This window comes from Cebus imitator, unplaced genomic scaffold, assembly GCF_001604975.1.
Source record: "Cebus imitator isolate Cc_AM_T3 unplaced genomic scaffold, Cebus_imitator-1.0 Scaffold548, whole genome shotgun sequence".
Classification (NCBI taxonomy): domain Eukaryota; kingdom Metazoa; phylum Chordata; class Mammalia; order Primates; family Cebidae; genus Cebus; species Cebus imitator.
The window spans coordinates 1,106,371-1,128,252 of record NW_016107863.1 but is presented as its reverse complement, the minus strand read 5'-3'; the positions used below and the strand labels follow the sequence as shown (position 1 = coordinate 1,128,252).

The window sequence follows — 21,882 nt, the reverse complement described above, 5'->3', positions numbered from 1 at the left end:
GGTAAGCATTAAGTTTCATTCTTGTGCATGTGGACATCCAGTTTTCCCAGCTCTATTTACTGAAAAGATTGTGCTTTCCCCAATGTGTGTTCTTGGTCCCTTCATGGAAAAATCAGTTGGTTGTAGTTGTGTGGATTTATTTCTGGGATGTCTATTTTGTTCCATTTGTCAGGTTTTTTTGGCAGTACCATGATGTTTTGGTTACTATAGCTTTGTAGTATATTTTGAAGTCAAGTTATATGATGCCTCCAACTTTGTTCTTTTTTCTCAAGATTGTTTTGCCTATTTGGGGTCTTTTGTGGTTTCATACAAATTTTAGGATTTTTTTTCTATTTATGTGAAGAATAGCATTGGTATTTTGATAGGGAGTGCATTTATTCTGTAGATCACTTTTGGTAGTATGATTATTTTTACAATATTAATTCTTCCAGTCAATGAACAGGGGATAGCTCTCCATGTATTTGTGTCATCTTCAATTTCTCTCATCAGTGTTTTATAGTTTTCAATGTAGAGATATTTCACCTCCTTGATTAAATTTTTCCTAGACATAGATATATTTTTTCTTTTGTTGTTATTTTAAATGGGATTGTTTTCTTGATTACTTTTGCAGATAGTTCACTATCAGCACATAAAAGTACTATTGATTTTTACATGTTGATTTTTATCACTATATCTTTATTTTAACACAAATTTTTATCAAATATTTTTGAGCATCTCCTAAGCTCAATGTTCTGTGAGGGTAAGTACAGAGCTGTGGGGGAAAAGGCATATAAGATATGGTCTTTTTTGTAGGTCCTCATCTACCATTTGCACTTGACCTCGCTACCTACGTTACAATTGAGTTACAGTGACATCAGTCCCATAAACCTTTCCCCTGTGAAAACAGCACTCCACTTCTACCACAAAGCCCACTTCCCTGTCGAACTGGTAGGTGAGCCAGGCTGGAGAATAGATAGCTGGTGTTCCTGCCTTATTCCTAGTTTTCCCCCTCCTGCTCTCAGGTAAAGATGCTGCAAACATCCTCCACCCTCAATACACAATGTAGTTCATTATTAAGAAAAGTAATTTATCTACTATAGTCAGCATGAGTTAGTATGCTGGTAAATCTTTAAAGCCTGACAATTTTTGAAAAATGAAGAATGTATATACACATGCACTCATTTAAAAATATAACTGATATAAAGGATGTGTAGCACACAGTTTAAAAATAATAATAAAATATAAAATCTTCTTTATATAAATTCTAGAAAGTCAATTGATTCTCATACAATGTTCACCTTGATTTTTGCCAAATTTCTGACTATCCATAGTCAATCTATGGTTACAACCAATGAATGAATATAATTCAAATTGAATGTTGCGTGATACTTTCATTTATCTTAACTAGTAAGACATATATTGGAACTTCACTTATTCTTCTGGACTGTGAGTAACTATTTTGCTAAGGATAGAATTTTCTGAATACTGGAAGAATATTTCATCAATGTTTTTTGCTATTTACAATATAACAAATATAGACATAGTTTTAAGTTTAATCTATGCTATTAACATTGTATCCATCACTGTTTTAAGACTATACAATTTTTTTAAAAAAACAGTAAGTCAAGACTTAATTTGTAGCATTTGCAATTCTTACATTATAGTCTCACCATGTCCAATTTCATCAGTGTGATGCCACTGAACATTGAGCTGGGAAGAGACTCCCAGTAGCAGACCATTATATTGCTGTGATATTATGAAATACGTACTTGGTCTTCATCTCAATTTCCTGAAATATGGGTTTCTAAAATACTTGCAATCTCTGGAATAACAAGAGTGCTTTTTGTATGCTAAGGAAATGGCTGGTATCTGGGCTTCCCTAGCTTCAGGATAGGAGCTAGTCATCAGAAAGATTGGGATTGGGATTGAGACTTTTAGTACCACCCCTCAACTTCTGGGGAGGGGAGAGAAGCTAAAGGTTGAGTTGATCACCAATGGCCAATGATTTAACCAATCATGTTGTATTCATCTGTTCTCACATTGCTCTAAAGAAATACCTGAGACTGGGTAATTTACGAAGAAAAGAGGTTTAATTGGCTCATGGTTCTACAGACTGTCCAGGAAACATGATGCTGGCATCTGCTTGGGGAGGCATCAGAAAACTTACAGTGATAGCAGAAGGCAAAGGGGAAGCAGGCACATGGTTGGAGCAAGAGGAAGGGATGGGAGGAGGTGCCACACACCCTTAACAATGAGATCTCAGGCGAACTCACAGTACCAAGAGAGCATGGTGCCAAACCATTAGAACCACCCCCATGATCCAATCACCGCCCCCACCAGGCCCCACCTCCAACACTGAGGATTACATTTTATCATGAGATTTGTGTGAGGACGCAGATCCAAACTGTATCGGTGCCTGTGTACTGAAGTTTCCATTAAAATCCCAAAAAGACAGTGATGGTGTGGGGGAAGGGGCTGGCTTCCTGAAGGCTGAACACATGGGGAGATTTCCTGAAGGGCAGCACACCTAGAGAGGGCACATAAGGTCCACTCCCCATGCCCCAGAGCTTGCTCTGTGTGTCTCCTCCATCTAGCTGTTCACCTGTGTCATCTGCAATATCCTTTATAATAAACTGGTAAACATGAGTAAAGTGTTTCACTTGAGTTCTGTAAGACCCTCCAGCAAATTAATCAAACCCAAGGGGTAAATGGTAGGAACTGGCGCAGAATTCTAGGTGACAACCTACTTTCAACTGGTGTCTGAAGTGGGGCCAGTCTTGTGAGACTGAGAGCCCTCAACCTGTAAGATCTGATGCTATCTCCAGGTAGAAAGTGTCAGAATTGAATCAGAGGACACCCTGTTGGTGTCTGCTAGAGAATCTCCTGAAAGACTGCCTGGTGGGGAAAAATCCCCACACATTTTGGTGGCCAAGGGTCACAGAAGTATTCTTTGCTGATTATTGCATGACAGTAGGAAAAAGCACTTTGCCTTAGATTTTTTCTATGTTTTAATAGTAGATTTTCTATCATATAGGTTCAGTACACACAGAATAACTTCAAAAGCCCAATGACTGCATAATGTAGTAAAATCATTAGATTTGATGAGTTTTTAGTATTTATTACATTTTCCTTTAGTGTAATTTAAAGTTTATGATTTAATTCGTAATAATGATTTCATGGTTTTATTTAACAATCAGCATGCAAGATTTCTGAAAATTTGACAGTCTTGTCTCACAAGGTGGTGTGAGCTGGCTCCAGCAAGCTGGGATGGGATATGGGTTAGGTTGTATGTTGAAGAACGCTGAGATGTGTTGCAGGAGAGGATGGGCCTATACTACTTGGTAGGTCCTGGATAACAGTGGTTTCCAGGGCTCACTTGCTCAAAGATCAAGATCAAGATCATCCTCACACAGCTTCTTTGGAAATTTCATGCTTAGAAGTCATCTCTCTTAAATGGGAGGATTCCATCATAGAATACACCTTCTCTGATTCCTTTCTAACCCCTAGATTATTTATTTGCTTATTTATAAAACATAGTTCTAGCAGTTTGTGCTCATTAACTGTTTGTGCTTTGTAAATTACCTAAAAGTTAGTAGCTTACAGTAACAAGTACACACATACACCACATAACAATGTTTCAGTCGAAGATGAGCCTTATGTGGTTCCGTAATATTATGATACGGTAATTTCACTGTGCCTTTTGTACATTTAGCTATGCTTAGATGCACAAATAAGCACTGTCTTACAATTGCCTACAGTATTCAGAACAGTAACATGCTGTGCAGGTTTTCAATCTAGGAACGGTCAGTTATATAGGTTGTACTCTACAGCCTAGGTGTGTCTTAGGCTGAATCATCTAGGTTTGTTTAAGTACACTCTAGGATGTTCACACAATGATACATTTCTCAGGACATATCCCAGCCATTAAGTGACACGACTGTATTGATTTTTCTCACCGTTTCTGAGGGCAGGTGTCTAGAGTGGCTTAGCTGGAAGGCTCTGCCTCAGCCTCTCATGAGGTTGCAGTCAAGATGTCAGTCAAGACTACAGCATCTGAGAGCTTGACTAGTCTCCAGGGTCTGCACCTATGAGAACTCATCCTGTGGTTGTTTTCCTTGCTGCATGGACCTCTCCATAGGGCTGCACAATTGTCCTTACAACATGGCAGATGCCTCTTCCCGAGCGAATGACCACAGAAGAGAGCAAGTCAGAAGTTATGATGTCTTTTAAGATGTGGTCTCAGAAGTCACGCATCACTTCTTCTCTATTCACTAGGAGTGAGTCACTAAGTGCAGCCTCTCAAGTGGAGGGAAATTAGGCTCCACCCACTGAAGGTAGTGTCAGAGAATCTGTGGACATATTTGGAAACACCACATACCATAATTTTAGGTAACTTTAGCTCATTTTGTTATTTTGATTCGTGCTTTCAAATTTTAGGGTTTTTATTTTACTTTTTAATAGTTCATCAAATTATCTATATTTTATTCTTTTAGACACTACTATCTTTTACTCATTCTAAAATCCTTTTTGTGACTTCTGTTACTAATATTCCAAATTAATGTTGTCTGAAATTTTGATTTTATGTGATTGAATTTGGGCTTTTCATTTATATTATAATTTGCTTTTCTATATTAGCTATGATAATCTTTAAATAGTTGGATTTATTTCCAACACCTTTAAGCTTGTCTTTCTTGTCTATTAGTCTGCCTTCTCACCTAGTTTGACCAAATAGGTTCTTTTGGTAATCATCAGATTCTTTTGGTAATTATAGGTAAGCTCTGACATTTAGAGGTAGATGGGAGCTCTAATGTTTTCTACCCCAAAACTAACTAAAAGTGATATGCTACAGCCCAAGCCAGTCTCAAACTGAATTTGGTCATGTGCAAACATCTGTTAGCAAGCAGCACTAAATGGCAGAATGTCCTAGCCCTGGACTCCGTGAAGACCCCACCGCTGCCTTTTTCACACCATAGCACATACCTTACAGGAAGGACTAATTCCAGCACAAACATAACAAATATCCTGATGACAGGAGCAGCTTGTCTTGTGGTGGGATCAGGTGAGGGACGTTCTGTGGGTACAGGAAAGAATGTGGTTCTCGACCGAAGATGTCTCTTCAAAGGGATTGTTTTCTTGCCTCACCTGTTTCCTCCACCCTATTCATTCCAAGTTGGAGATGCCTGTACAATATGCTGGTTAATGAAGAGTTATTTCCAAATCCCGTAGATCAACTAGCGATCTCCTCCGATACAGGTTTAGATTGAGGTTTTTGAAGGAAAGCCACATTCTGAACTGAAGACTGCTCTAAGAGTGAAATAACCGCTCCTAAGATTGGTGTGTGAGGATTTTAAATCAAGGAAATTCAGTGTTACTTACCCAACCCAAGGTTAGTGGTTAAACTCAAGTATGCCCTCTATACTAAGGCATTTTAAAGCTAAATCCTGATAGATGGTGTGTTTGAGTTTAATCACTAACCTAGGGCTGTACTCTCTAAGTGAAAATACTGTCTTGGTCAGCCCTGGCTAGATTCTGCTGTGAGAAACCCAGAATCACAGGCAACTAAAGTGTTGGAGGTGTTTCCTTGCTGGCTTGTAGCTGGCACCTCTGATATTGCTGGGCAAAAAGAAATTGAGGGCTCCAGGAAGTTCACTAAAACTTAAATGTACGGGCTGGAAATGACACATGTTACTTTGGCTTACAGTTCATTGGCCAGATGAGCTTCCTGCCCCCATGCCACAGCTGGTCAGAAAGAGCTATCCTGCGAGTGCCTGGAGGCGGAAGACCTGGGGATACTTGATCAACAGTGCAGTGCCTTCTGCTAACACCCTCCTGCCATCTTGTCACTGGGATTAGAAACAGTTCATGAGAAGTCATCAGTGAATATCAATTACTATCATAGGACTGGTTCTTTTAAACAGGCTACATTTCAGCCAGTCTCTGGATTCCTAGAGCTCTCTTCCCTCTGTGATGCATCCTGAGTGATGCCTGCAGGGTGAGGCGCACTCGGCTAACCCTACACTCATCCCCTTCCTTCCTCACGGTTGAGTTGAATGCTTACAGAAGTTGTGTGTTTGCTCAAGCCTGTTTATGCCAGTAATACTTACTTTTAATGACATAATTTAGTTAAATAGTACATAATATTATAAAATATAAGGACAGAAAGGAAGAACAATCTCGGCTCACCGCAACCTCCGCCTCCTGGGTTCAGGCAATTCTCCTGCCTCAGCCTCCTTAGTAGCTGGAATTACAGGCACGTGCCACCATGCCCAGCTAATTTTTTTGAAGTTTTTAGTAGAGACGGGGTTTCACCATGTTGACCAGGATGGTCTCAATCTCTTGACCTCGTGATCCACCCGCCTCGGCCTTCCAAAGTGCTGGGATTACAGGCTTGAGCCACCGCGCCCGGCCCAACAAAGCTCTTTTAAAATTTCTTCTGAAATAGGAACTCAATAGGCCATATCATAGCTACTCAAATTTTAATGTTCACACAAACCACCCAGAGAGCTTGTTAAGGGGCAGGTTCTGATTCAGTAGATGCAGGTGGGGCCTGAGATTCCGAATTTCTAATTAGCTCCTGGGCAATAGGGATGCTGCAGGTCCACAGATCACACATTGAATAGCAAAATACGAGACGGCTACAAAAGCTTATTGGAAAATCATTAAAACACCAAAAGAGACTGCCTGCAGGTCGCTTTGCTAGTACTTTAAGTTATCTAAGAGCTCTCTCAACTTTGAAAAACATAGACCCGGATATCATGAAGCTGCCTCTTCTCATAAAGATAATGTGAACATCATTCAGTAAAACACATTTTAAAAAACAGAGAGAACTTGACTTTCTTATGAAAAATAAATACATGAGGTTAAAAGTAAAAGTTTCCAGAAGGATTTTATTGTTTTTAAGTGATTCATTACTTAAGAAAACTTTTTGCATTGAAGAAGAGAGCTTCTACCATATTGTATTAAATGCACAATTACCATTGGAAGTTGATAACAAGTCTCTTGGAAATTAACCAAGCTTTAAGCAGATACGTCTCACAAAATGTCAGCCAGAGTCACCTCACTACCCAACTCCAAGAGTGCCTGGTACGTAGAATACAATAGCAGACCTGCAACATATTTTGAACCTTGGGGCTTTTAGTGTAATTTGTTTTCTAAGAAGGAGAAGGTTAGTAACACTCACTATTTCAGGAGCCAATCTTGGGAGAGAAAAAAATTTGCTAAGTGGATTCAAAGCAAATAAATGTTCTTTGCTTGGGACATTTCCTTTACACACCCATGGTTACAGCCGTGGAGATGTTTGTTTGTTTGTTTTTGAGACAGAGTCTTGCTCTGTCATCAGGCTGGAGTACAGTGGCACGATCTCAGTCTACTGCAACCTCTTCCTCCCGGGTTCAAGTGATTCTCCTGCCTCAGCCTCTTGAGTAGCTGGGATTACAGGCATGCACCACCATCCCTGGCTAACTTTTGTATTTTTAGTAAAGACGGGGGTCTCACCATATTGGTCAGCTGGTCTCAAACTCCTGACCTCATGATCCACCTGCCTTGGTCTCTCCAAGTCCTGGGATTACAGGCGTGAGCCACTGTGCCCGGCTGTAAATGCGTTTTATAGTCACAATAGGAAAGGGGAGGAATAGTGTATTTCGTCATTGTACGACTAAATCCTGATAAGCTTGAGGGATTTTCAAAGGGAGAATAACAATGAAATACATTGATATAGGGGAACCATGGATTGAGAGCTATTCTCATAAAGTATTCAGTTGATCAGTGATGTATTTGTGGAATAATTTCAGTCCTCGTCTTTCTATGCCCTGTTCAAGGGCCAGAGAGCTTATTGCTATGGGAAAGATTGAGAAATGCTTCAACCATCCCAAATGGGGCAGTTTTAAGGTTTCCAAACAAACCCATCTGCACACAGATGCTCTTCCCAGAAGGCTCCCCTTCCGCCTTCCAAACTCATCTCCGCCCTTATTCAAGGCCTCTAAGTTTATAAGGGATTATTCTGTGCAAACGATTTCTTCCTAATTTAGACCCAGTCTCGTTTCTGACCGCTAATAGGTCACTGTGTGACTTCATATCCAATCCCAAACTGGAGTCTGTCTCGAATATTAATAACATTCTGTGAACAACAACGTTTTCCCCCTTCCATGATCTGTGTAGAGAAGGACCTTGGTGCAAGTACCTACCAAGCAAGCTATCCCGGAAATTACAAAGCAAAAAGGATCACACACCAAATTTAGATGCTTGAATCCCACAGTTTATTAAACCAATTTAAAACACAAACAATGAAAAACTATGGGGTAGATTAACACATTTGGGTTACGTATATATATGTATATTTATGCAGGAGGAAGACCCACACTACCTAAATCCTGGGCTAGCAAAGCTTATGTGTCTTGTCTATCTGCCATAGGAGCCTTCTCCAATGATGGTGTCATTAAGAGGCCAGAACTGGGTTTAAGCAAGAGTACCCCCAGACTAGAAGGTATCCCAGGGCATTGACATACACTAGCTCTATTACAGCGATGGATGTAGCCAGCCTATAGCTGTAACTTGACAGTTAGCTGCTAAACCACCATGCTTTCTAACTGCACTTCTTGGACAAAGCACATGCAGAGCCAGAGGGGGGACGTACTAGGAGTCACCAGTGGATAGTCAATGTCAGGTGTGACCCAGCTGTCACCCACAGTTGTGTGCTCATAACTTGGTCTGTTGATTCCTTTCTAGCTCTAAGTAACACATTTGTGCTGTCACATATTCTGTTTTCTATTTTTAGCATTTCAGGTTTCTACTTTGCTGTCAGCATTTAGCATATATGATTAATTCTGCCCGTGCCTCGCAAGCCATTTGCTTACTCATTGTCGGGACTAAACACAGACTATGAGACTCTCCTGTGGCATACAAACCACCTGCTAACTCACTATCTATGCTTTTACATTGCTTATGTATTTCATCCACTTAATTTGCTTTTCTTGTCTTCTTCAGCAGAATCAAATAATCTCAAATAATACAGCAAACTCATATAATGCAGAGAATAGGAGGACTGATGGAAAACACAAGGTACAAAATACATCTTTTATGGCTTAGCCAATAATTGGTGCTCCTTTAAAAAGTGGCACATTATTCATTTAGAAGCAATAAGAGCTAGTGTTAATGGATCACTAGGGCGACTATCATAAATGTTAATTGGTCGTACATTTCAAAATAGCTAGTAGAGAATAACTTGAATGTTCCTGGCACAAAGAAAATATAAATATTTAAGTTGATTGATAATTCCAGTTACCTGATTTGATTATATGAGTGTATCAAATTATTGTCACTTTCATACCAACCTAATATGACTTGTACATTGAATATACGTATATCTAATAAATAAGTAAAAATAAACTTCGTAAAAAGAAAAAAGTGGTACATTATTGAAGATTCTTTTTAAATGAATTCAGTTAAATCTCCTAATTATATTAATAACTTACACATGCTCACTGTAGGACATTGGAAAATATAGAAAAGTATTAAGAAAAAAATTGTCTTTAATGCTATGACCTGGTGACAATCAATGTCAGCATTTGGTATACTTTATTTTTTAGATCCTATTTTAATAGATATCTTTCCCCATCTTTGAGGGTTGTACATACATTTCTACATCCTTACTGTCACAGAGCAAACTCCAAAATTGGGATTCAGCCTGGGAGGCCACCTGAGATCTCGGCTTTACGCAGGAAGGAATTCAAGAGCCAGCTGGCTGACAAAGTAAAGTGAAAGTAAGTTTACTGAGACAGTAAAGCAGGCCAGGCGTGGTGGCTCATGGCTGTAATCCTAACACTTTGGGAGGCCAAGGCGGGCAGATCACCTGAGGCCAGGAGTTCGAGACCAGCCTGGCTAACATGGTGAAACCCCATCTCTACTTTAAAAATACAAAATGAACCAGGCATGGTGGTGTGTGCCTTTAATCCCAGCTACTCAGGAGGTTGAGGCAGGAGAATCACTTGAACCCAGGAGGCGGAGGTTGCAGTGAGCCGAGATCGTGCCATTGCACTCCAGCCTGGGCAACAAGAGCAAAACTCTGTCTCAAAAAAAATTTAAAAAAGAAAGTAAAGCCATAAAAGGGTGGCTACACCATAGGCAAAGCATTGTGAAGGGCTGCTGGCTGGTTATTTTTATGGTTATTTCTTGATTATATGCTAAATAACAGGTGCATTATTCATGAGTTTTCCAGGAAAAGGGCTGGGAATTCCTGGAACCCATGATCCCTCCCCCTTTCCGACCATATAAGGTAACTTCTGGACATTGCTATGGCATTTGTAAACTGTCATGGCACTGGTGAGCGTGTCTTTTAGCATGCTAATGCATTATAATTAGCGAATAATGAGCAGTGAGGACGACGAGAGGTTGCGTTTGTAGCCATCTTGGTTTCAGCAGGTTTTGGCCAGTTCTTTACTGCAGCCTGTTTCATCAGCAGGGTCTTCGTGACCTGTATCTTGCGAAACTTGTCCTGCTGAAATCCTGTCTCATGCCCTTTTTCCAAAATACTATATGTATTATATCTTCCTATCTTACATCCTGTGTTTTCTATGTAGTGGGAGACCGCCTTTCCCTGGCATTGGCTACAACCAATTATTATTTTAGAGACACAATGAACAGCTGCCTGACCTTCACCTGATGGTCACCTGACATTCCTGGGGGCCTCTCCTGCCCTGCTCATGTCTGCCTAACTATGTACTCTAACAGAAAGACCTAGTAAGGGGAGGAGATTCTCTACAGAATGTGAATGTCCCCTACAGAGACAGCTTTGCAGGACCATATCAAAATTTGTCAAAAAATATATCCTGGAGTAAAATACTTTGATTCCCTTCAGCACCTGCTTTGTGTTTTGTGATGCTGTGCAAACATGTTTGGAATTTGGTATCTTGTTACAAAGAGTCTGTTCTGTCAGTGTTGATATCTCTGTTTTAATGTTAGTGCTGGTCAGCTGTGATTGAACTCACAGGGTGGAGGGTATCTTGAGGCCTGTCCCATATGGCCTGAACTGGTTTTTCAGGTTTCTTTGGGTCCTCTTAGCCAAGAGGAGGGTCTTTCCAGTCAGTTGAGGGGCTTAGAATTCTTTTTTTTTTTTTTTTTTTGGTTTATAGGACCATGATAATTACTGCATTCAGTCAGCAATTAATCACTAAGTCTTAATTTTAGTAGGCATTTTTTTTAATGCTGAACTAAAGTGAGATTTTCTCTTCCTTAAAAATCTGGGATGCTCATTCATTCTCTGATCAGTTCAGATGCAGTACGTGAAAAACCAGAAAGCTAGTGTTACAGCTCTTTTAGAATTTGTCTAGCAGGTTTTCCAGTCTTTACCAGAATGTCACCCTACCACAAAAAGAAAGAAAAGCCATCAACTTGTGTGTGTGTGTGTGTGTGTGTGTGTGTGTGTGTGCTCCCTGGACCCTTCTTTTCCACAAAACCTTGCTCCAATCAGAGACAAGAACCTTCTTTTCTTGACTAGTCTCTGCCTTTTTCTTTTTCTGAAATCCTTTAAGATGGTCAAGCTCTGTGGAGTCAACCACGCAAATGCTTCAATAGAAGGCGAAGTGGATGCTCTGCACCTTTTTTTTTTTTTTTTTTTTGCAGAGTTTCACTCTGTCGCCCAGGCTGGAGGGCAATGGTGCAATCACAGCTCACTGCACCCTCTGCCTCCTAGGTTCAAGCAATTCTCCTGCATCACCCTCCCAGGTAGCTGGGATTACAGGCACCCTCCACCATGCCTTGCTAATTTTTGTATTTTTAGTAGAGATGGAGTTTCACCATGTTGGTCAGGTTGGTCCCAAACTCCTGACCTCAGGTGATCCGCCTGCCTCAGCCTCCCAAAGTGCTGGGATTACAGGCGTGAGCCACCATGTCCGGCTACTCTTCACCTTTTATTACCTTCCTTGAGCCAAAATAATGGGCTGTAGCAACCAGCATTCAGTACCCTGCTACCTCACATGAGGCAGGTCCGATGAAGGTTTCTCTGAAGGACTATGTTTTAATGAGGGAGAGTTTTTAACAAGACTTTGGCAACCATTGTGTTCCCCTTACTTACTGCCACAAGTATGATTTACTTTTTTTTTTTTTTTTTTTTTGAGACGGAGTTTCACTCAAGTTACCCAGGCTGGAGTGCAATGGCGTGATCTCGGCTCACCGCAACCTCCGCCTCCTGGGTTCAGGCAATTCTCCTGCCTCAGCCTCCTGAGTAGCTGGGATTACAGGCACGCACCACCATGCCCAGCTAATTTTTTGTATTTTTTTAGTAGAGACAGGGTTTCACCGTGTTGACCAGGATGGTCTCGATCTCTTGACCTCATGATCCACCCACCTCGGCCTCCCAAAGTGCTGGGATTACAGGCTTGAGCCACCGCACCCGGCCTTATGATTTACTTTCTACATAGAAGGACTCCCAGATCCTAAGAATGACTTAATGGCAATAGATAATTGTCACATATTGCTAATGCTATTTATTTCCCAAGAAAAAGAAAGAAGTGTTAATGGTATGGTGTTTGCTACCGGGGCTTCAGCCTTAAAAGGGGAATGTAAACTTCCCAGGGCTGTGCATGGCATTGTATGTGAGGTTGCACAGTCTGGGAGGTGCTGTGCCACCTTGTCAGGCTTCCTAAAGGAGCTCTCAACTCCCATCCACACACAAAGGCATCTCCTGGGGACCGGGTCCTGGGCAAGACTGGCTGCCTCATCAATTTGCCCACACAGCCACAGGGTGGCAGATCTGCCAGGTGACTTGAAGGACCACTAGCCTTTTCCTCCCTGCTTGGGAGCCACACTTCTTCTGTTACCGCCCCCGAGGGCAGAGCCGGTGGGCATCATCATCTCCATCTCTTAGGCTGGCGCTATTGATACTGGTGGGCTGGGGTCAGTCCCCAAATACCGGTTGGACCTGGACTCAAGCCAACGTCCATGCTTTTGACACCATGACAAGAAGAAACTCAAGGATGAGTCCAAAAATAGTGAAAATTGGGAGATTTATTTGCAAAGCAAAAAGTACATACTCGAGAAAAGGAAGTGCAGGCATACTCAAGGGAGAGTTTACCCCATGGATTTGGCCGGCTACCTTTATGGGTTTCTTTAACCAAGGGATGGAATATTCATGAAAATTCCTGGAAGAAGATAGAAATTTCTTGGAACTGTGGTGCCACCCATTTTTATATCAAATATGGGTATTCCCAGAACTGTCATGGGGTGGTGGGTGTGTGATTTAGGACATTAATGAGGGTATAATGAGGTTCTAGGGGAAACCGATGCCTAACCTGGCACCATGTTGGGTCCAGTCAGTATTAGCCAGCTTGGTCCACACCCTGGTTTTTCAGGATTTTATAAGCTCGTGGCTTCTGTAGCTATTTCAAGTGTCCTTTTACTAGTCACATGAAACTGCTGCCTGGAATTTTCCAACCTCCTGCAAACACTGTGTATTATTCTTCCCTTACCACCAGTGCTATAGAGGGTGAAATCCCTCCCGTCGGCACATGACTGTTCTTCCTCTCCAATACTGTTAGAGGATATTTGTTTGTTCCTTAATTTGGACATCTTATGGGATTTTGAGATTTTGGTATTCTAAAAAGTTTGGCATTTTGCAGATATTTTCATTAAAAGAGGTAGGCACTGCCTCTATCTTAACCTGATTTTATCTGAACCCAAATAGGTCTTATTGTTTCTAAGACAACTATTTTAATTCTAAGACTCTTCTAGGGTTTGTCACATTTGTCAATTGTTCCATTTTGCATAGAGTGAACCATGCTTTGATGACAAACAGCCAGCACCTCTGTGATGATGTCATTCAGTGTTCGAGTCCAGGGTAGTTTGCTACAGGTCCCGGCTCTCCGAGGGTAACCGCATATGCGTGAATGTCCTGCCTCATGGATTTAACACCCTCAGAATGAGTGCAGTGGGCCACTCTCTCAGCACACTTCTGCCCTGAGCCGGAGTCGGGTGGGGCTCCAGTGGGAGTCTCCAGGAGTGTGTTTTGATAGTTTTGTCTGCAGTCTGCATGGCTACAAAGCCATCTGGGCAATCTTTTAATTAAGTGTGGAGTTACATTACTTACCTTTATTTATTAAACTTAAATCTATGGTGGTTTTAAAACTCATATGAAGAATAACTTGTCATATTTTACATTTATGTATATGAGTAAGAAAAAAGTAAACTATGTTTTAGATTGAATTTTACTTTTCCCCTGCCCTTGAGCCTTTTTTTTTCAAGTATGTACATGGTAGGGTGTGAATTACATTCATTTCATAAAAGCACTGATGGTTGTAGGAGATCACTGAGCTAAAGGATGGATACATATCTCTCAAACTCATTCATATTGTCCAATAAATTAAATTCTTAAAGAAAAGAAAAAAGGCTTATTAATTGGGACACAAAAGCCCCCATCCCTGGTCCCAGTGCACTTTTCTTTAAGGTGATATAATCCAAAGGAGAACTTGTAGGAAAAAAAAATAGTGCTTGTTCTGTGTACACTCAAGAAAAGATAAGGAAAAAAAAAGAAAATCTCTTCTTTTGGGGTATGGGTGAGGTCACAGTCTTACCATGGTAGGAGCTCACTCATTAAGTGGAAGAGGGAGTTGAATCCCCCCACCCACCCCCACACACTCACACAAAGAAACAACTTTTCTAGATAATGACTTTATGCAAATCAGAGAAAGACTCCATTGCTCCAGAACACCTTCTGCCACCTGTGGAGAGGCATCGATTAGCACCCTGCAAAGCAAGGCGTCCTGGGTGGACAGATGCCCAGGAGTGTGCACAGTGCCCAAGGAGAGAGTGGGAGCCTCTTGGCACAGGCCAATGGCTGCCTCTGCTAAATAACCTTCTACAGCTCCTGCAGCTCTGAGCGATTTCTCCATTTTTCTGAGCCCCTAAATCTATATCAGGCACTGCTGCATGAAGAACAAGAACAGGTGTGGCACATGCTAAGACAAGAATCAGCAGGACTCTGCCCACTGGAAGAGGAGCAGTGAGGTCAGGGGGATGCCAGTATGCTGGGCAGGTGGGGGCCTCTGACCCAGGGACACTGCTTCTAGGACCAGCGGCATAACCCTAGGCCCAGTGACAAATGAAAATATGGGACATCCTGTGCAAAAATTATTAAGGATTTTGAGATGGCAACAGCAGAGCATTAAACCCAGCACAGGGTTCTCGGTGCAAGTACTGGTTCACAGGCCCCTGAAGCCAGCCCTGGGCCCCCAACTCCCTGTCAGCTGTGTGGCTGCCCTGTTCAGTCTGAGCAATGACAACCCACGTCTTTCCTGCCATTGCCCCTAGGTCATCTTGATCCTCAACACACACACACTCACTCCCACACCCTACACACATACCATGGTCACACACCCCACACTCCTTCACACACACTTTCACTTATACACCACACATTCAACCTACACACACCCACCATAGTCACACACCCCACACCACACACTCACACTCACCCATATCCCACCACTCACACACTCACACAGCCTGCACACACCCACACCCCACACCGTCACACACATACACCCTACACACACCTATCATAGTCACACACCCCACACACCTTCTCACACACACACACACACCTCCTACACACACTAGTCACCCCATACTCTTTTACATACACTCACACACACTCATACACACACTCACCCACCATAGTCACACACTCTCTCTTACACTCACACACCATAGTCACACATCACACACCCCACACCCACCCCACACTATCTCGCACACACCCCACACTTCCACACATTCACTCACATTCCACACACACCATACTTACACACCCCACACTCATACACACTCATTCACACACCATAGTCACACAGCACACACCCATACTCACACACCTCACACTCTATCTCATGCGCAGCCCCCACACATACGCACACACTCACACACCACACTCTCTCATACACACAATACAGGTTCACACACTCTCACACACACCCCACACTCTCTCACACACACTACAGATTCACACACTCTCACACCCTACACTCAGCACACGCACATCCTTGCACACCCGCAGGCCTCCTGAGATCCCTTTGGGCTGGCCATGTTCTTCTCCAGGAGAACTGGGGAAGTAGGCAGCACCCTCTCCGGCATTCTCATCATCAAGAGCTAGCTGGCTATGGCTCCTCTGAAGGCTCTCTCAGCATGCTTCCAAACTTGTATTCCAAATCCTGGAATGACCGCAAATCCTATATAACAGAGTCAAACACCCTGGCTCCACACTGAGAACCCTCCAGACCCTCATTGCACTCTCTCTCTCCATGGTTTTCTCCGGGCGAGCTGAGTGCTCCGACTCAGGAACAGCCTTGTGCTTTCCTTCTGCATCCGTCATCTCTTATGATTACAGCTTGCCTGCCTGTCTTTAGCTCTCCCTTCAACTCACACGGTTTGCACTTTTAATGCTGACATTTAAAAAAATGTGTTTTATAAGTCTAATCAATAGCAAAGTATATTATCTTTATTTACTTAAATATTAACATTTTACAATAAAGTTATCTGTTTAAGAATATATACCCTATGGGGCCAGGCATGGTGTCTCACGCCTGTAATCCCAGCACTTTGGGAGGCCGAGGCAGGCGGATCATGAGTTCAGGAGATCGAGACCATCCTGGCCAACATGGTGAAACCCCGTCTCTACTAAAAATACAAAAAATTAGCTGGGCATGGTGGCGTGTGCCTGTAGTCTGAGCTGCTTGGGAGGCTGAGGCAGAAGAATCGCTTAAACCTGGGAGGCAAAGGTTTCAATGAGCCTAGATTGCGCTACTGCACTCCAGCCTGGAGACAGAGAGAGACTTCATCTCAAAAAAGAAAAGAATATATACCTTATGGAATCTGAATACCATAGACTTTGAGAATTTCCATGATCCGTTTATAAAATACGTGTAAAGCTTTTCATTAACAGTTGGACGTTTACATTATTCTTTTCTCCCAGAACTTAATTTCTATTTCACCAACCCTGCTGCATTTTATCCTAATATAGTATATCCCTCTGGCAGGAAGTCTTACTCATCACGATGTCATATATCCTGTCAACAAAAATAAGTACATAAGTGGGAATTCGATTTTTTAAAATTCTTTGTAAACATAGAGTTTCTATGTATTATAAATATCTAGATTAATTTATTTTACAGTTGGGATTCATACACAATGGATCACACATGCTATACATTTTTAGTAGAAAAAATATAGAATTTTATCAGTAATGTATCTCTTACTGAGGAGGAAGGGGCTTTTATTTCCCTAGTGTTCCAGTACCCACAAATGGGTGCTATTTCCTGCTAAAATGAGACTGTTTTGGCATCAATTCTATATATACATATTTGGTTTGTTGTTGTGGTTGTTTTTTAATTTCACTGTTGTAAGTAGTGAGGACAATTTTAAGACTTAATTCTGTTTGTATTTAAGGCATGGTTATAGTAATATGTGAATAAGTACATAGGAATAGAAAAAGTTACTAAATGTCACTCCATTTTTACTTATAACTCCTAGGGCTTATGACAAAAATCACAAAAAAAAATATGTTTAAGGTCCTATCATCTGACAGTTCAATTAGAGTCTCCTTTATTTTTTAAAAGGACTAGAAACCAGCTAACTTTTGGATTTGATTGGCCCAAATTAGAGTTGTTGTCTCAGTTTCTGGAACATCTACCCAAAAAATGCTTTCCTGAATGACAATTATGCTTATTATTTTATTAGTGCTACCTTCTATAATTCATTAATATTGTTAGAAAAATTAAGATCGAAATATTGTTCAGTTAGTACACCTTTGTAATATGATTCAGTATTTTTAAATCTTCTAAAATGCTTTTGTCAAAATCTTAGGAATGGCAAATTTTGGCTCATCCATGTCACTCAATTAGTAAAATGGTCACCTTTTAACAAAATCTGCAAAACCAGTCCTCTTCAGCAAACCCAGCAGCCAAGTCAGATTTCTTCCCTGTTGGGAAATCTTACCTTCCTTTTTTTTAGATTCAAACCCCATGTGTTAATGTGTGTGCTGAGGCAGCCATCCCACTTCTGAAGTTGCCTTCTAAGATAAATAACACAGGTGAGAAACGGAGCTTTGCTGTGTTCTCTTGTCTGATGAAATAAAGCTCTTCTGCTGCCAATGTTTTGTCCTGCACTGTTTGCTCTGCTCTTTTTTTCTTTTTTATTGTACTTTAGGTTCTGGGGTACATGTGCAGAACATGCAGGATTGTTGCATATGTACACACATGGCAAGGTGGTTTGCTGACTTCCTCCCCATCACCTATATCTGGTATTTCTCACCACGTTATCCCTCCCTACCGTCCCCACCCCCTGTCCCTCCCCTAGTCCCCCCCAACTGACCACAGTGTGTGATGCTCCCCTCCCTGTGTCCTAATTGTTCAACACCCACCTATGAGGGATACCATGCGGTGTTTGATTTTCTGCTCCTGTGTCAGTTTGCTGAGAATGATAGTTTCCAGATTCATCCATGTCCCTATGAAGGACACAAACTCATCATTTTAGTATTCCGTGGTGTATATATGCCACATTTTCTTTATCCAGTCTATTGTTGATGGACATTTGGGTTAGTTCCAGGTCTTTGCTATTGTAAATAGTGCTGCAATTAACATACATGTGCATGTGTCTTTATAATAGAACGGTTTATAATTCTTTCGGTATATACCCAGTAATGGGATTTCTGGGTCAAACGGAATTTCTGTTTCTAGGTCCTTGAGGAATTGCCACACTGTCTTCCACAATGGTTGCACTAATTTACACTCCCAACCAACAGTGTAAAAGTGTTCCTATTTCTCCACATCCTCTCCAGCATCTGTTGTCGCCATTCTAACTGGTGTGAGATGGTATCTCAATGTAGTTTTAATTTACATTTCTCTAATGATCAGGGATGATGAGCATTTTTTCATATGTTTGTTGGCCTCATAGATGTATTCTTTTGTAAAGTGTCTGTTCATATCCTTCCTCTACTTTTGAATAGGCTTGTTTGTTTTTTTCTTGTAAATCTGTTTTAATTCTTTGTAGATTTGGGATATTAGCCCTTTGTTGGATGGGTAGATTGCAAAAATTTTTTCCCATTCTGTTGGTTGCCAGTTCATTCTAATGATTGTTTCCTTTGCTGTACAGAAGCTCTGGAGTTTAATTAGATCCCATTTGTTTATTTTGGCTTTTGTTGCCAATGCTTTTGATGTTTTAGCCATGAAGTCTTTGCCTATGCCTATGTCCTGAATGGTTTTGCCTAGGTTTTCTTCTGGGGTTTTTATGGTGTTAGGTCTTATGTTTAGATCTTTAATCCATCTGGAGTTTTTCCATCTGTTTGTGGCCTCTCTTATTTCATTGAGCAGTGGTTTATAGTTCTCCTGAAGAGGTCCTTTTAGTTGGTAGGCTATTAATTGCTGCCTCAACTTCAGCCCTTGTTATTGGTCTATTCAGGGTTCCAATTCCTTCCTGGTTTAGTCTTGGGAGAGTGTAAGTGTCCAGGAATTTATCCATTTCTTCCAGATTTACTGGTTTGTGTGCATAGAGTTGTTTGTAGTAATCTCTGATGGTAGTTTGTATTTCCGTGGAATCGGTGATGATGTCCCCTTTATCGTTTTTTAATGCTCTGCTCTTATGGGCATCTCTTGCAGGAGCAATTTGGCTTCAGCTGGGATGTAGAAGAAACAGGATGTTCAAAACTTGTTACCACTTCTGCTTCCCTGTTGGATAGTAAGTCAAATGTAGCAACATGGCCCAACATGCTCACCTCTGAGTCTGTTTCCATGCTTTACCCTTAACAAAAATAGTTATAAAGCCATCAAGATGGGAAAACTTACAAAAGGGCCTCGATGGAAGGAAGCTTCACAAGGACATGATCTCATTAACCCTTTCTTCATTTTCCGAAGGGTTTTTATTTCCAGAGTCAACATAAGATTCATAGTGGGGATGAGATACACCTGTATTATTTTGAAACATGGGAGAAGGACATTTGTGAGAGGGGAGGTGCGTGTGTATCCAGCTTGAAGACCGTGGACAGAAAGTAAAAAACTTGCTCTAGGCTGGACTCAAATGCATCACACACTGACCCTTGATGTTCCTTTTCATCAAAATCTCCCTTGACTGGCCTGCCCGAGTCCCTCCTGCTGACTGGGTGTGGTGAATAATGGCCAGTCCAACGGAAGAGGCAGTCCCAATCACAGAGGTCTAGAGAAGGGGTTTTGGAAGCTAGAAATGCAGATTTCTGAGTCTTTCTTCTAGAGCTGAGGCTGTAGATGTCCATGAGCCTGTAGGGGCAGAATGTACAGAGAATAACCTCTGTGCATGTTCATGGAGAAGCATGCTGTGTTAACACAAAAGGAGGAACGATGCCCAGAAGTCGATCTGAGAATCCTCACTCGATGGAATGCTAGGGGGCCTTTCTGTAAACCTATAATATTTTAGGGTAATTATTATAAGACAAATAGTGGTGGAACAGCCAGTGTTAATTCATCTTTACATTCCCCGTGATAGACTTATGACTTAAGGTATGCAAGTGGTAAAGCTGACGTTTTCTTCACAATTCCACTTTCCAAGTCTTTCTCTTACACAAAATCACCAAAGAAAATTAGCAATTCTCCTAGACTCTAGACTAGGGAATCTTGGTCAGGGAATTTGTCTGCAATGACTTATGTCCAGTGAATGGTCTTGTGTGGAGAGAAATACCTATGCTAAATTCTTGCCACTAAATGAAAAAATTATATGTATGAAGATTTCATTAAAATTAGGGCATAAAAACAAAAAAGAACACATCCAAATTTCCAAGTATAGATAAAGGACTGACTAAAATATTTTTCATGTGAGAAGGGTATGACTCATGACTCTGGGGTAGAATCAAAGTCCATTTTATCTGTGAGAGTTTCAGAGAAGTTCGTAACAAGGAGCCTTCTGCATAAAGAGGTTCCTTGATAATAGTAAAAATAATACTTAGCCAATACTGAACTACTCGTGATGCTCCGTGTGCTGTTTTAAGCACTTACTCATTTAATCCTCAGAGTAACTCTATGAAATACAAGTAGATGGGAAAGCCAAGGGCTACAGAAGCTGAATAACTTGCTGAAGGATACCTTCAGTGGCAGAGCCAGAATTTGAACACAGAGTCTTGTTCTGGAGTCTGCACGATGTACACTGTGCTGTCCCAACAGCCTTCACACTTGTTTTGGTCAAGATCTGTACTCCATAGGATCTCTCTCTCATCAAAACATTGTGTGTGCATGTTTATGGCACTAGAAACATGACATCAAGAATGACAATCATTACAGAACTAAAAAGAAAAGTATCTTTCCTTTTTCATGTTCTTTTCCACATTCATATGCATACATAATTATCATAAGATTATAATCACGAAATTTTTCTCCTTGCCCTTTTTTTTTTTTAAGACAGGGTCTTACTCTGTTACCCAGGCTGGAGTGCAGTGGGGTGGTCCTGGCTCACTCTAACCTCTGCCTCACTGGTTCAAGCAATTTTCCTGCCTCAGCCTCCCAGAGGAGCTGGGATTACAGGTACCCGCCACCACGCCCAGCTAATTTTTGTATTTTTTGTAGAGATGGGGTTTCACCATGTTGACCAGCCTGGTTTGAACTCCTGACTTGAGGTGATCCACCCACCTCAGCTTCCCGAAGTGTTGGGATTGCAGCCGTGAGCCACCACGCCCGGCCCTCTCCTTGCCTTTTATACTTGCTATATTTCAAATAGTTTTATTTTGCTACATTACCTTCATCATAATCAGTTGTGATAGCTGCAACATGCTCCCGGAAGTTGATGTCTCCTAACCTATTGAGACAGTCCTCTCTCAGTTTCCTTTTTTTGTGTAATATTGCAAATAATATGGCAGTGAACATCCCATACATGATTTCTTTTCCTTCTTTGATGATGATGATG

The 21,882-nt window shown here is 41.4% G+C and overlaps 1 protein-coding gene and 1 non-coding gene across 11 annotated transcripts in view; both read left to right on the top strand.

Moving 5' to 3' along the window:
- Nucleotides 1–21,882, top strand: part of HECW1 (HECT, C2 and WW domain containing E3 ubiquitin protein ligase 1) — a 453,917-nt gene that overhangs the window by 68,294 nt on the left and 363,741 nt on the right. The gene's annotated exons all lie outside the window — the stretch shown is intronic.
- LOC119469025 lies at nucleotides 11,273–11,334 on the top strand. The gene has a single exon (XR_005197847.1). It is a non-coding gene; the product is annotated as a U7 small nuclear RNA (small nuclear RNA).